Here is a 14081-nt window from a genome sequence, read left to right as displayed (position 1 = left end):
TGCCACAAGGTTTGCCGTATGCGAATACGATGTCCCAATTTTAGCAGGATAGCTGTCTGCCACCCGAAATCCAACGAATGCGTTTACCGGTCTGGGGGCGTTAATGGACCAATGGGGTGGATTATGCATCATTACCCACAGTTCTAGCTATTGTCCAGCCGTTGCAAATATCATTACATGGGACAGACAGCTGTCCATGCAAGAGCAGTAGCTATGGAGAAACAACATACATTATGTATATATACAATGAGAGATACAGGCGGTTTGTGGCAAAGACGATGAAGTCATAGCGTGCCACAGCACCACTTACCCACACCACAACAGGTGCTGCGTGGAGAACACGCCTTCACAGTGCATAACCACAGCAGGCACACAGGCGGTCCGCGAGCTGCGTCTCCGCCATCCACAAACACAGGATGGCTGACGGGATATAAGTGTTCTCGCGGAAACTCTAAAAGCCATACCCTATAGACCCACATGCGGCAGGGCCTTAAGACACACACACACAGCTAGCGGGCATGGTGATTGACCACACCCTACATATCCAACCGCGCAACGGTATGACTACAGGTATGGGCGGCATTCCCTACGTGGACCCGCTGAACTGCTTACCCGTCAGAGGCATACTTCTAGGGGTGACATCATCCGTAAGGAATAGCTGGCAATAGCCAAGGTATGTGTTCGCGAAGCATCTAAAAAGCATGTCCATCCGCGGTGGCAGCTGGAAACACACACCTGCGGGAAGGGCCAGGAGTCGAACCTAAGCCTACCTACATGAACACACTACAGCATGATGAACCTACAGAGAATCGCTACGAGGATACTGAGCACAGCGCTGTCAGAGGCATACTTCTAGGCGGGTGACATAATCCGTAAGGGAATAGCTGACAATAGATAAGGTATGTGTTGCGAAGTGTCTAAAAGCATGTTCATCTGCAGAGGCAGCTGGAAACACACACACCCACACACACACACACCTCACACACACACACAGGGAAGGGCCGGGAGTCAGACCTATGCCTACCTACATGAACTCACTACAGCATGATGCATTTACAGAATGCGCTACGAGATACTGAGCACAGCGCTGTCAGAGGCATATTTCTAGGCGGGTGACATCATCCGTAAGGGAATAGCTGGCAATAGCCAAGGTATGTGTTGCGAAGTGTCAAAAAGCATGTCCATCTGCAGAGGCAGCTGGAAACACACACACACACACACACACACACACACACACACACACACACACACACACACACACACACACACACACACACCTCACACACCTCACACACACACAGGGAAGGGCCGGGAGACCAGCCTACCTACATGAACACACTACAGCATGATGCATTTACAGAGCAGCTACCGAGATTACTGAGCACAGCACTGTCAGGAGGCATACCCTAGAGTGGGTGATATCATCTGCAGAGGCAAGGCAGCCGATAGGAATGAAGACAGTGCGCAGTCACACAGCATATTACCATCCCAAGGTGGGCATACAGTAACACGGTAGTGCTGCAGTCGGGAATACCAACTATGGAGCAGTACATCACGACATGGATACGGGATGCACAACATACAGTATACCCTATGAGAGGGCATCCGGCGTGGACGATGTAGGCAGCCATTGTGGCATAACAACCACATATGACTCACCTGCATGGTCACCATGGCTATGCAGGATGTCATTGGCCATGGCTACATGCCTAGTAGCAGACATTGGTGCCGACTGTAGTGTGAACCCCCGAATGGTGTACTGGCCATGCCCTCACACCTAGCGGCTGCGAAGGGGAGACAGATATGCTCACGGGGTATCAACGCAGACGAGTAGCGGTGTGCACTGTACTGTGTGTCCATCTACACAGCTGCTTACTGGGCATGCTCAGACACTTAGCATCTGCACAGTGCAGACATGCATACACATGGGGTGAAATCATGGGAGGCAGAATGTGGACCATCGTGTGTGTCCACCCACACAACAGCAACCCGGCCATGCCACAGACGTGGCGGTTGCGAAGAAACAGAGCATGCACGGGGTATCCGCGCAGGCCAGGCGGTGTGCACTGTACTATGTGTCCATCTACATAGCTGCTTACTGGGCATGCTCAGACACTTAGAATCTGCACAGTGCAGACATGCATACAAATGGGGTGAAATCATGATAGGCAGAATGTGGACCGTCATGTGTGTCCACCCACACAACAACAACCCGGCCATGCCACAGACGTGGCGGTTGCGAAGGGGAAACAGGCATGCACACGAGGTATCAATGCAGACGGGCGCGGTGTGCACTTTACTGTGTGTCCATCTACACAGCTGCTTACTGGGCATGCTCAGACACTTAGAATCTGCACAGTGCAGACATGCATACACATGGGGTGAAATCATGGGAGGCAGAATGTGGACCGTCGTGTGTGTCCACCCACACAACAGCACCCGGCCATGCCACAGACGTGGCGGTTGCGAAGGGGAAACAGGCATGCACACAGGGTATCAACGCAGATGGGCACGGTGTGCACTTTACTGTGTGTCCATCTACACAGCTGCTTACTGGGCATGCTCAGACACTAAGCATCTGCACAGTGCAGACATGCATACACATGGGGTGAAATCATGGGAGGCAGAATGTGGACCGTCGTGTATGTCCACCCACACAACAACCCGGCCATGCCACAGGCGTGGCGGTTGCGAGAAACAGGCATGCACCGCGGGGTATCAATACGGGCAGGCCAGTGGTGTGCACTGTACTGTGTGTCCATCTACACAGCTGCTTACTGGGCATGCTCAGACACTTAGAATCTGCACAGTGCAGACATGCATACACATGGGGTGAAATCATGGGAGGCAGAATGTGGACCATCGTGTGTGTCCACCCACACAACAACAACCCGGCCATGCCACAGACCTGGCGGTTGCGAAGAAATCAGGCATGCACCGCGGGGTATCAACGCATGCCAGGCGTAGCGGTGTGCACTGTACTGTGTGTCCATCTACAGCTGCTTACTGGGCATGCTCAGACACTTAGAATCTGCACAGTGCAGACATGCATACACATGGGGTGAAATCATGGGAGGCAGAATGTGGACCATCATGTGTGTCCACCACACAACAACAACCGGCCATGCTCACACCCGTGGTATGTGCTACTGGCTGTCCGGCATGCAGGCCAGTGCACACACACGCAGTCAAAGGCCAGGTAAACCCGTACACACGCACAGGGTGGACACACATGCAGTTACACGTACACACACAGATGACAGCACAGGCATCACGGGTGCAGGCTGAACATGTACACACTGCAGTGAACACTGTAGCTGCCATGCCAGCACCATGTCATCAGTGCAGCAGTATGCCTCACGGTCCAGCAACAGCATGTGACATATGTCCACAAGACTATGTGGCGGTGTACATCCATCGTGCAGAGTACACAAGTACTATCAATGATCCCACAGGTGTGATGTAGTCCACCCATACACGGACAGGCGTGCTCCACACATACCACGGGCCTGACACAGATATGACACATGACTGCAGCTGTACCACAGTGAAACAATGTCCGGATATGTCACATATGTGATTTCCTGGCTGTGTGCATGGACTGCACGCGCGACACATCTGAAGCCTGTGATGTACCACATGCATAACACAGGCGTCTGTGTAATACACACACGAAGGGAAGGCGGACACATGTCTGTGGTATGCATCCCCCTACAGGGTGTAGCGGTGTTCACTGGGACACATACCCTTGTACAGTTTGCCTGTGACAGCTGTGATACCATACCACAGTCCATGTTCCATGTATGTCGACACACATGTCACAACGTAGCAATGCATACACACATGGCAACAGGGGATACATGTGACACGTGTACAGTGCATGGTGCAGCCGTGCATGAGCAGTGTCCGGTGTCCATAACACAGTTGCAACCCCCTACCACATGCGTACCCATCATGGGGGCTGTCATATGGTGACATAGTAACAGCACGCATGGCAGTCTGTGTGTACACCATGTGTTTAAACACCTGTCCACATGCATGTGTGCTGGTGCTGATCACAGGTGTGTCACACACCATCCTACCCTGCCATGTGCATACAGTCTGCTATGTCACCTTTACATGACAGTGCTGCCATAATGCATGCCCATCGGCCATGCGTCATCGACCATATGTCACATGGCCACTGTAACCCCTACCACCTCCCAAGTGCAAATATTGGCACAGCTGCCAGATACAGTGGTAGTATGCAGGATGCACTACATACCGCTGCACGCCTGCACATATCCCATATAGCGGGTGTGGCATTCCTAGCACCAACATGTGTGCAGGAATGTGTGCCCATGTATGCCACAGATCGGGGGGACTATGTGCCACGTGCCACACATCACTGTACACCATGGTAGAAATCTGTACCTACCTCAGTGTGGGGTGCATGGATGTGGATGGTGCAGTACATGCAACATGTCATCCCTCCGTGTAGACATGTGTGGTCACCACCATGTCAGTGTGTCAACATGTGTGTATGTCTGCTGCCTGTTGTGAGGGTGTATGCAGATATAGTGTTGTGACTGGACACTGACCACACAGGGTGACCATCCACGTACTGGTGCTGCATTGTACAGCCCTGTCAATGCCATACCTGTGAGCCTTACTGGCCACCTGTGCAAGACCACCCCTGTGACATGGCGTGTGGGTGCATTGTCTTGTGAAGTGCTGACCACACAGACAGGTGTCCCCATCTGCACACAATGGGGTGTGTGCCATAGAGGTGTGCGCACATGATGCGGACATATTCCTGTACGGTACAGCATCCGACTGCTGCACACCATGCACCACAGCTGACAGGTGACACCTGCGGTCAGTTGCCAGCACACTGTGTGCGACACCTGCAGAATGTCACCATACCTGTACTGTGTCATGCCATGTATGTGATGTCTCTGTCCACCGTAGCCTGTGGCACCGACCACAGGCGTCAGGTCAATATATGTGTGGACATGTCGCGTCATGTACCCGTGTAAGCAACGTTACACTATATCTGGCTCCGTGCTCCGCGGATTTATGTATAACCTCTCTTCTTGCAATCCCGACTGTCTGTTCTCTCTATCACAAAGCTCTGCACCTGCTCCCATAGTATTCCTACATAGGTAAAGTACATGTATACTAAATGGAGTACTACACTGGCCTAGAATCCTTGTGTACCCACTTCCCTATAGGTGCGTTCTGACCCAGTTACACAGCAAATGCATTCACGTTCTCTGGCATGTCGAAGGGTCAATTGCTAGCGACCTCTCCTGTTCAGATGGTGAATCTGGGCATCCTGGGCACTGTTACAGGTGCCTCATGGACACAGACAAGCCGCACCTCCCCCACTGAACATAATACATGTGACAGATGCAACTATATAGCCAGACAGGGGGCTGTGCTCTCTCAAACCATGACCGGCAAGACCAAACGGGAGGGGAAGGACACCATGCACACCACAAACCCAGTGTCACATGTGACTATCGCAAATGCTAATCAAACACATGAACACACTAAGACATACCTGGAGGCACTGTTAAAACATGTCACGAACATAATGAGCCCTCTGAAGCAGACACCCAGGCAATTGCCTCCACAAGACATAGGACATGCAACACATAGTTCTCAACGTCAGTGTGCTAAACAGTCAGAGCCCCAAAGGCAACACACACAATGCCAGACACTTGTAATGGGTGACGCCACTGTCAGACACACCGACGTCCACCCACCAGACTGAACAAGGAATGATCACAGTAGGCTGCCTGGGGGCACTGGAATCCGCCACATAACAGCGCACTCAGGTCACTCCGCAGCATGTACAGGTATGGCGGTCATTGCCCATGCTGGTGTCAGCGACTGGAGACATACCACCCTGGGATACATTAAAGGAGACATAGAGGGCCACTCAGATTGTGTAGCCCAGGCCAGCATGTCCCTGACCCTGGGCAGTATCCACCCTCATCAAGTATGATGCCACAATACTGGCTCAAGTGGTCACCCTTGATAATGTGCCTGGTTGCGGTGTCAGTCTGAGGGGATCAAATTCCTCATACCTGGGATGACATGCTTGGCGCGCCATGCCTGCCATAAGGGATGGCTCGCACCTGTCACCCCTGGTCTTCAAGGGTTTGGCTAAGGCACCTGCCACCCCCACAGTGCCCACTGCAGGCAAGGCTGGAATGATAAACCTACCACCCTATACTACAAACCCGGAGAACAGACAGGGTAATACTGCTCAGTGCCAGTGGCCTACGCCCAAGCTGCACACCCTCAAATGCCCTCCTTAGTATGGAGGACATTGATGTCAGTGCTGTGACTGAAACATTGTTCAGGGCTGCTGAGAGCACCCCAGCACTATCAGGTCATACCCCATATCACGCGTTCAGGACCATAACCCGGACCTAACACAGAAGGAGGAGGAGTCTCCATTTCCATGAAGGATACACACACCTCCAGGTTGGCAGAAATGCACGTAGCAGCGGGGAATATCCAGGTGCAATTAACCATGGGTAGGACTGCCCTACATTTTGTTGCATGCTACAGACCACCCTCCCAAACTCAGGATACCTGCACAGCCTTCCTGAAGACACTGGTGAGTATGAATGCTCTCACAACACCGTCATATTGGGTGACATCAACCACCCATACATAGACCGGGAACATTACCCAGGACACAACACCCTACATCAAAAGTTCCAGGTGTTCATACACCTGAATGCTGTGGAACAACCATGCACCATACCCACAAGGGGGGAACTATACTAGTTCTGATCATCACACATGGGGACGACATGCTCCACACAGGATGTACATCCCTCAATGGTGAGGTCAGACCATATAGTGAACTCACTGGAGATCCGCATCCTGCACCCAACACCGGCATGGGAGACCACAGTGAAGACCTCTCCACAGTGAACCACACACGTCATACGACTGGTGTGGTACCCTACAAGGCCTCCATGCCAGTGTTAAATACAGGCCACACTGATGAAACCCTTACAAATGCCTTCTATGAGCACCCCCAGGAATGTCTGCACCAAGCGATCCTGATAACATCAGGACCTTGTCCACCAAAGGCAGGCACATGGTCTGGTGGACTGAGCCATTGACAAACCGTACAACAAGGTTGAAAGCTACTACATGACAGAGCAATATCAGTACCAGGAAGGCATCACTGATTAATACGCGTTAACATCGATCACTCATACAATCATCCAAGGCCGCCTGTGGGACTGGTACTGCAAAGGACACATAAGACAACCATAAGGCCTTCCTTAGATATGGTAGGAACATGGGTGGAAGCACACAGTTATGCTCAGAATTACTCCAGAATGGTACAATGATCACTGAACCCACAGACATTGCCAACAAACCAGCAGACAGGTTCCGTGCATACATCTACCCTCCCCAAGAGGGGACGTATCCATCCCACCAGAGTCTAGCCTCCCAAACATCCCGTATGCCCTGGAGAGAGCTGATATCTGTTAAGCAGTGAACACAGCATCAATGGGACCAGATGGTGTCCCCGGCTGTGTGCTACACAACCTCATTGAGGCCCTCACCCCGCACATAAGGCTGCTGTTTCATCTTAGCCTTACTACGGGCTACATCCCCGATGGATGGCATACGGCAACTGTGGTCCCACTAGACCAGGGTAGTGCTCCTATGGACTCTGTACATCCCTGCCCTATAAGCTTGACAAGCCTTGTCTGCAAAGCTGTGGGGAGGTCCATACTGGAGCCCATAAATAAAGATATTGGTGTACGGCAAATACCAGAACATACCCACATCGGCTTAGTCAAGGGCAGATCCTGCCTCCCAAACCTGGTCGACCTGTTTGGAGGAGTCACTAAGGCCATTGATGGGGGTACGTCTGTTTGCACAGACTACCATGACCTGGCGGGAGCGTTCAAACCACACTCCACGTGGGCATCATAGAAAGGCTCACCAGCGTAGATGTAGAGACATATGTCACATGATGGTTTGCCAACTGGATGGAGGTCAAACCCCACAAGGTTTGTGTTCCTGGTGCTATGTCAGACTCCAAGCTGGTCCTGAGTGGTGGCCCACAGGGCTCAGTCCTGGGCCCCCTCCTGTTCGGCATTCAACTTTCCAATGTGCATGCAAACATAGGGGGATTGTGGCAGACAAGGTATGCAGATGACTGCACACCAGCCACCATACTCAACACCCCATCAGACACGGACATCCACCTGGGGTCTCATAGAAATGGATAACTGGTGCCAGAGCCATGGCCTGAAGCTACATGCCAGGGAAGGTATAGACCTACCCTTTGGGAAAGACATGTTCACCCCGAATTACCATATAGGTGGTAATCCATTAACATGGTGGACGTGATCAGGGACATGGGTACCAAACCTGTCGGTAACCTCTCTCGACACTCATATTGCCAATGTGGTTGGGAAGACATTCCACTGTGCCCACCTGGTCATGAAGGGATTCACATCCACATCAGGGGAGATCATTGTACCCCTGTACTCTTCACACATCAGACCAATGATTGGGTACAATGCCACATTTGGAATGTACCTAACCTGACACCTGCAGCACTCGGAAGGACCTCAAACGTTCCACAACACAGGGATAAAGGTGCTGAAACAAATGTCACACGCTGCCCGACTGAGGGGACTCCGGCTGTATACCTTCTCATACCGTCTGCTCTGAGATGATCTGTGCCTGACATACACGGCCATGTCCGACCTGGGTGACATGGACATGTTCCACCTCCTAGGCTCCAAACAACCATGGGCACAGAAGCAACTGACAGAAACCTCAACATGGACATAAATAGGACGTGCTGGAGGGACAGGGTCATCACCCAGAGACCCCCTACAACATGGAAAAGATACCCAGCCCATGTGAAGCAGAGCCCCTCACTGACTCTGTCCAAGAGTAATCCTGACGTGTGGATGGGAGATCGTAGGTATGTGCCAGGCATCATCTCTGTGCCACTGCTGGACAGAGGGACAGCGGACCAATGGATATAGTATCCTCATCCTAAGGGGTGGTGAAAGCCACACACACTCTGGCTAGGCTTACACATGCCGTAGGGCACATAGCCTGGTATGTACCTATGCACCTATGTACCTATGTAGGAGTCCATGCAGGTTGCGGGTACCTGTGGTATGTTGATATTGCCAGATGTGCCTGTGGGTAACCCACAGCTACGTGGGGGACTGATAACAGTGCTCCCAGTAGGCACATGCAAGTACACCATATGAGGCATACAAGTTAACAGAACCAACATGGTGCTACACATGTAACCGTCACGCATGCCGTGTATACAACTCAATGTATGCTGCACCTGCACTACATGGTATGTCTGCTGCATGATGTCAGTACACAACCCACGTCACATACGCACCTGTCACCTGTCATACACAACCACTGCAACATACACATCACGCACTATGCGGACACAGGTATCACATACACCTCTCACTAACTTGTCCACCCTGTGCATCAGAATATATTTGCATAACCGTGCACCGATGGTGTGGATGACAGTGCTGTGGCAGAAGCTTCATCATATGCACAGGGTGATATGTGTGCCAGGGGCATAGGCTGTACCAATGGATGACATCATGTGTGTGTGTAAGGGCCGGTGCATTTACTGGGCATGACTGTGCAGAATGCATGTGGATGTGGTGGAGCCCTACAGTTGTGTCTGCTGTGTGTGGGTATGTGTGTACACAGTTCAGCCATCTGTGATGCCTACATGGGGTATACTTGGCAGCCCCAGACTGTACAGTGCAGGTTATGCGGCTCACTGTGTCCATCTGGCCACGTGACCGTGCCTGCCTGGGGTCGCCGGGCACTACGGGTGGAGGTATGGGTGGCCACTCTCCGATAACACATGTCCGCTGGAACCGTGTCACGCTGGGACCGGCCAGGGCCCGTCCGTGGCCTGCTGTGTCCTGGTGTGGTTGGTGTAGCACCAGCTGCACTGCTGCTGCTACGGCACTGTGTGAGTGGGCATGAGAGGTGGCACGCACCGTCGACCTACACTAGGTGGTGTTGCTGGCCTGCGACCCACGTGTCCTCGCCTCACCCCTACCAGGTGTTCCAGCACAGAGAGCTCACGCTCACGGATTGACATGCCTCGGTCGAGGATTCCAACCATCTCAGCTAATCGCCTATCCAGAACATCAGCAAGCTGCTGTTGAGCATTCGCCAATGACTGGATGTTCTCATTTAGGGAACGGATTGCGGCCCTCTGCAGCCTCTGCCCTTCTTGGTTCTGCTGTTCAGCACGTGCCTGTGCCGCCATTACAGTCTGGAACATGCGTCTGGTGATACCAGCTGCTGCACCCTGTACAGCAGGTGCATGTCTACCAGAGCTCCTCCTATGAGCAGCACCAGCCACATGCCTGTGTCTTACATCACCAGTCATTACACTGGCAACATGGTGTGTACCCGCATCTTCTGTAGCCACCACATTCCTGCTCAATGCCAACAGGCGCTGACTGTCCTTCCTCTATTGGCAGCGGTGATGTGGTATGTGTCGGCATCAGAACCGTGTGCGGAGATGAAGGGGACATAGGTGGGATGTTAACCAATGGCACAGCTTCTGCTGACAACCCTGCCTGTGCCTCATGCATGTGGTCATCACCGCTAGTATCTGTGGGGACACTAGCATCAGATGGACCGCAGGAGGGCAGCACCTACACCACCTGTGAATACAAAGACATACTGTAAGATACATTACACACATGCAGACACACTGCCAGACAAACACACATGCAGACACACACACAGACACACACACACACACACACACACACACACACACACACACACATGCACGCAGACACACACATGCAGAGACACACACACGCTGACACACACGCAGACACACACACATGCAGACACATCATGCATGTGATATTGCAGATGGAATGCAGCATTCCCACACCACAGCTCAGTGAATGCAGGCCAGACATTAATAGTGGTAGTATGCATACTGCCTTGGGGTGCACACTACATCAAGCAGGTGTCATTTCAGTAGGCATGCAGTACACACATTCATGGTAGTTTGCATGCATCACCATGATACACCCTGTGGCCACAGGCAGATTAACAGTACACATGGCTGGCGTCACTTTGTCATGTACTCCGCCAACATGTGCGATAACATGTGGACATGTGACAATGGTGTCCCACCACATGCACCACATCAAACTGGATGTCACAGTGCAGTGTTATGTGTACAGGCTACAGATAGAATGCATGTGTAACAAAGATGTCTGTGCAGGTGTGGTTGGTGTGAGCTGTGTACATAGCTATACAGTGGGGAGTACAGGCACTGTGCCACTGTATGGCAGCAAGACACAGGTATGTTTCTGTGCGATGCGTAACATGGACGCATTGCATTGCCATGTCTGCAACACAGTCATGCTGTTCCACAGCATGTATATAGTGAACATTGGTGGCACCTCCAGTGGCTGCAGACAGGCATTGCGGTTGTCTGGTGTACCACATCAGATGTACAGGTGGTCCACTACAGCTATGATCGCACTATGTGTGGACAAAGTGCAACGGTGACTACCCACTCCAGATGTACTGTGTGGCAACATGCCTGTGGGTATCACCCATGGCCATGTTTGACTGGGTCATGGACAATTGTGTGTGATGGGCATCGTGTACACATCCCTGTGCTGGCCCATGTGACATACACCCATACTAGTCTGTGGTGTCACAATCCCGAGGGCTATGCAGACAGTGTGGATGTCTGCTATGTCGGGCGTAGGTCATGTCATGGTGTGACAATGTTGCAGACAGAACACCACATGCATGGGACATGTCATGTGCCATGTCACAACGTGTGCACACAATGCAGGGGCATAGGTCACATTGGTAACACCTGTGTGCTGGCCATATCACAGCTCACTATGTGGTACTGTGTGCATACCGCAAATGGCATTCTGATGCATACTACATATGCAGCCATTGTAGAACACCTCCACCATTGTATGCATAGCTGACTGCACATATCGCACCGATGGGTTATGTGGTGTCATGCCGGTGTATACTAACGGTTGTATCTACTGTACATGGGTGGCGTGTGTGTCAGGTGGTGCAATCTGTATACCGTGACTGGAGCAGACCCAGGTGTGCATGTCATACCTGGCCACATGGCGAATATCTATACACTGTAACATGCCTGTTACTAGCAACAGTCTCACCTGCGATGGACCCATAACTGTGCGACACGCCAGAGGTACCTGTATAGGGGCGACACAACAGTATACACATTATCCATTACTGTAGCCACAGTAAGCACTGTGCATGTCACATCATGTACCTGTGTGGTAGCATGTGTTATGCACATGTCTGCAAACACAACATAGCATACTGTAGTATGCAGCTTGTGTGGCCATATACCTGGCATGTGTTGGTACATTATGTGGTGTACTGTGACACCCACACCTACATCAGTTATCATACACACATGCAAGACTGACTTACCAGGCAGCTCCAGGCTCGTTGGTTGGAAGACACCCACCTCCACGATGGCAGCAAGTGTTTCTGCATGATGTTCCCTGGGTGTCCCCAGACTGGCCAGGAGCTCCTTTGTGTGTGTGAGTGGGTGCTGGGTTGGTGGCCCACCACCTGTCCCACCTTGTTCTCTGGCGATTGCGGCGGCACGCTGTTTCGCATGCCGTATTAGGTCTGTGCAGTGTCGGCGTATCTGCTGGTAGGTGCAGTTGTTGCCACCCATGTTGTTCACCCACCTGCGCATATCCTGCCACAGGTCATCCCACTGCTGTGCTTGCTGTGGAACATGGCTGAATAGCAGGTCATAGTTGTCATGGAGCAACGGTATGATTACGTCATCCTCCTGGCAGCTGAAGGCTGGAAGCCGGGAACGTGGCATTATCTGTAAGACATAATGATGGTGACAGGTCACATTTACACTGATGTACTGGCATACCGCTGGACATACATTGCTATGACATGTACGACATCTGCACAGTAATCTCTGCGATGCATCATGGCACTGACACAGCTGACGTGTTGCCGTCACACCATTAAGCAGTGGGTATCATATCATATCTGTTGTCAACTCATCACACTGTACACACACCATGTTGATGGTAACCTGCTGTGGACATGTGTACCTGCCTGCACCTGTGTTCATACCAGTTGGCATGTGTCCCAATGTGCACACAGTTCTACTGTTAACCTGGATGCTGTGTATATGTCACTAGGCATCATGTACGCAGCCATTATGAACGTCAGCGGTGGCACTGCACACATACACATGGACACCTGTACATGCATGTGTTGTGCCATATACATCTACACAGCACTGTACGGGTGTTGGACAACCTGCCACAGCTCACCTGTATTGCACATGTGATACACATGGGACATTGTGTAACCATATGACATTAGCAGGGAAGGTCATGCATAGCATGTCTTGCGCGCCGTTGTGCACCAACACACAGCACCTGTGACACCACAGGGTGCATCAGTGCCACATTACTGCTCTGGACGGTTGATAGTGCAAGTGCCATTTGTCCATCGCACCATGTATGACTGTGATAGCACGTGCAGCCTTGCTGGGCAGGGCTGCATGGTATGGCAGGGTATGTCACATACATGGCACAGGGATGTGTCCCACCTGGGGGTACTGATATTGGCAGGGTGGCTGTCCATTCCATATGTCATTGCTATGTGTATATGGACATTACACATGTCTATCATCATGGTGTGGACAATGGCCTTCTGCAAGGTAGGCAGCATGCTGCTTGGTGGGGGTGTGTATGGTGCATGCTGGTATCGCACATCCATGCATACACATTACCCCTGACAGGTGCTATGTGCTGCGATATTGTTCAACACAGTGCTGTATGTGCCCACACACTGCTATCCCGTGCACATGGATGGTTGCCTGGCCTGATATGGGTACCACATATGTCTACATCCAGTGCCTGCTTCCACCCCCATGTCAGCTGGTGCACCACACAGCGCCATCCCTCCCACAGGGACCGTGGTGTTGAGCACAGCATAGGTATCCATGTATGGGGACAGGG

Source organism: Protopterus annectens, chromosome 3.part1 (genome assembly GCF_019279795.1).
Source record: "Protopterus annectens isolate FY-2018-M chromosome 3.part1, PAN1.0, whole genome shotgun sequence".
Classification (NCBI taxonomy): Eukaryota; Metazoa; Chordata; order Ceratodontiformes; family Protopteridae; genus Protopterus; species Protopterus annectens.
The sequence above is the reverse complement of the archived record's forward strand: the minus strand, read 5'-3'. Positions refer to the sequence as shown.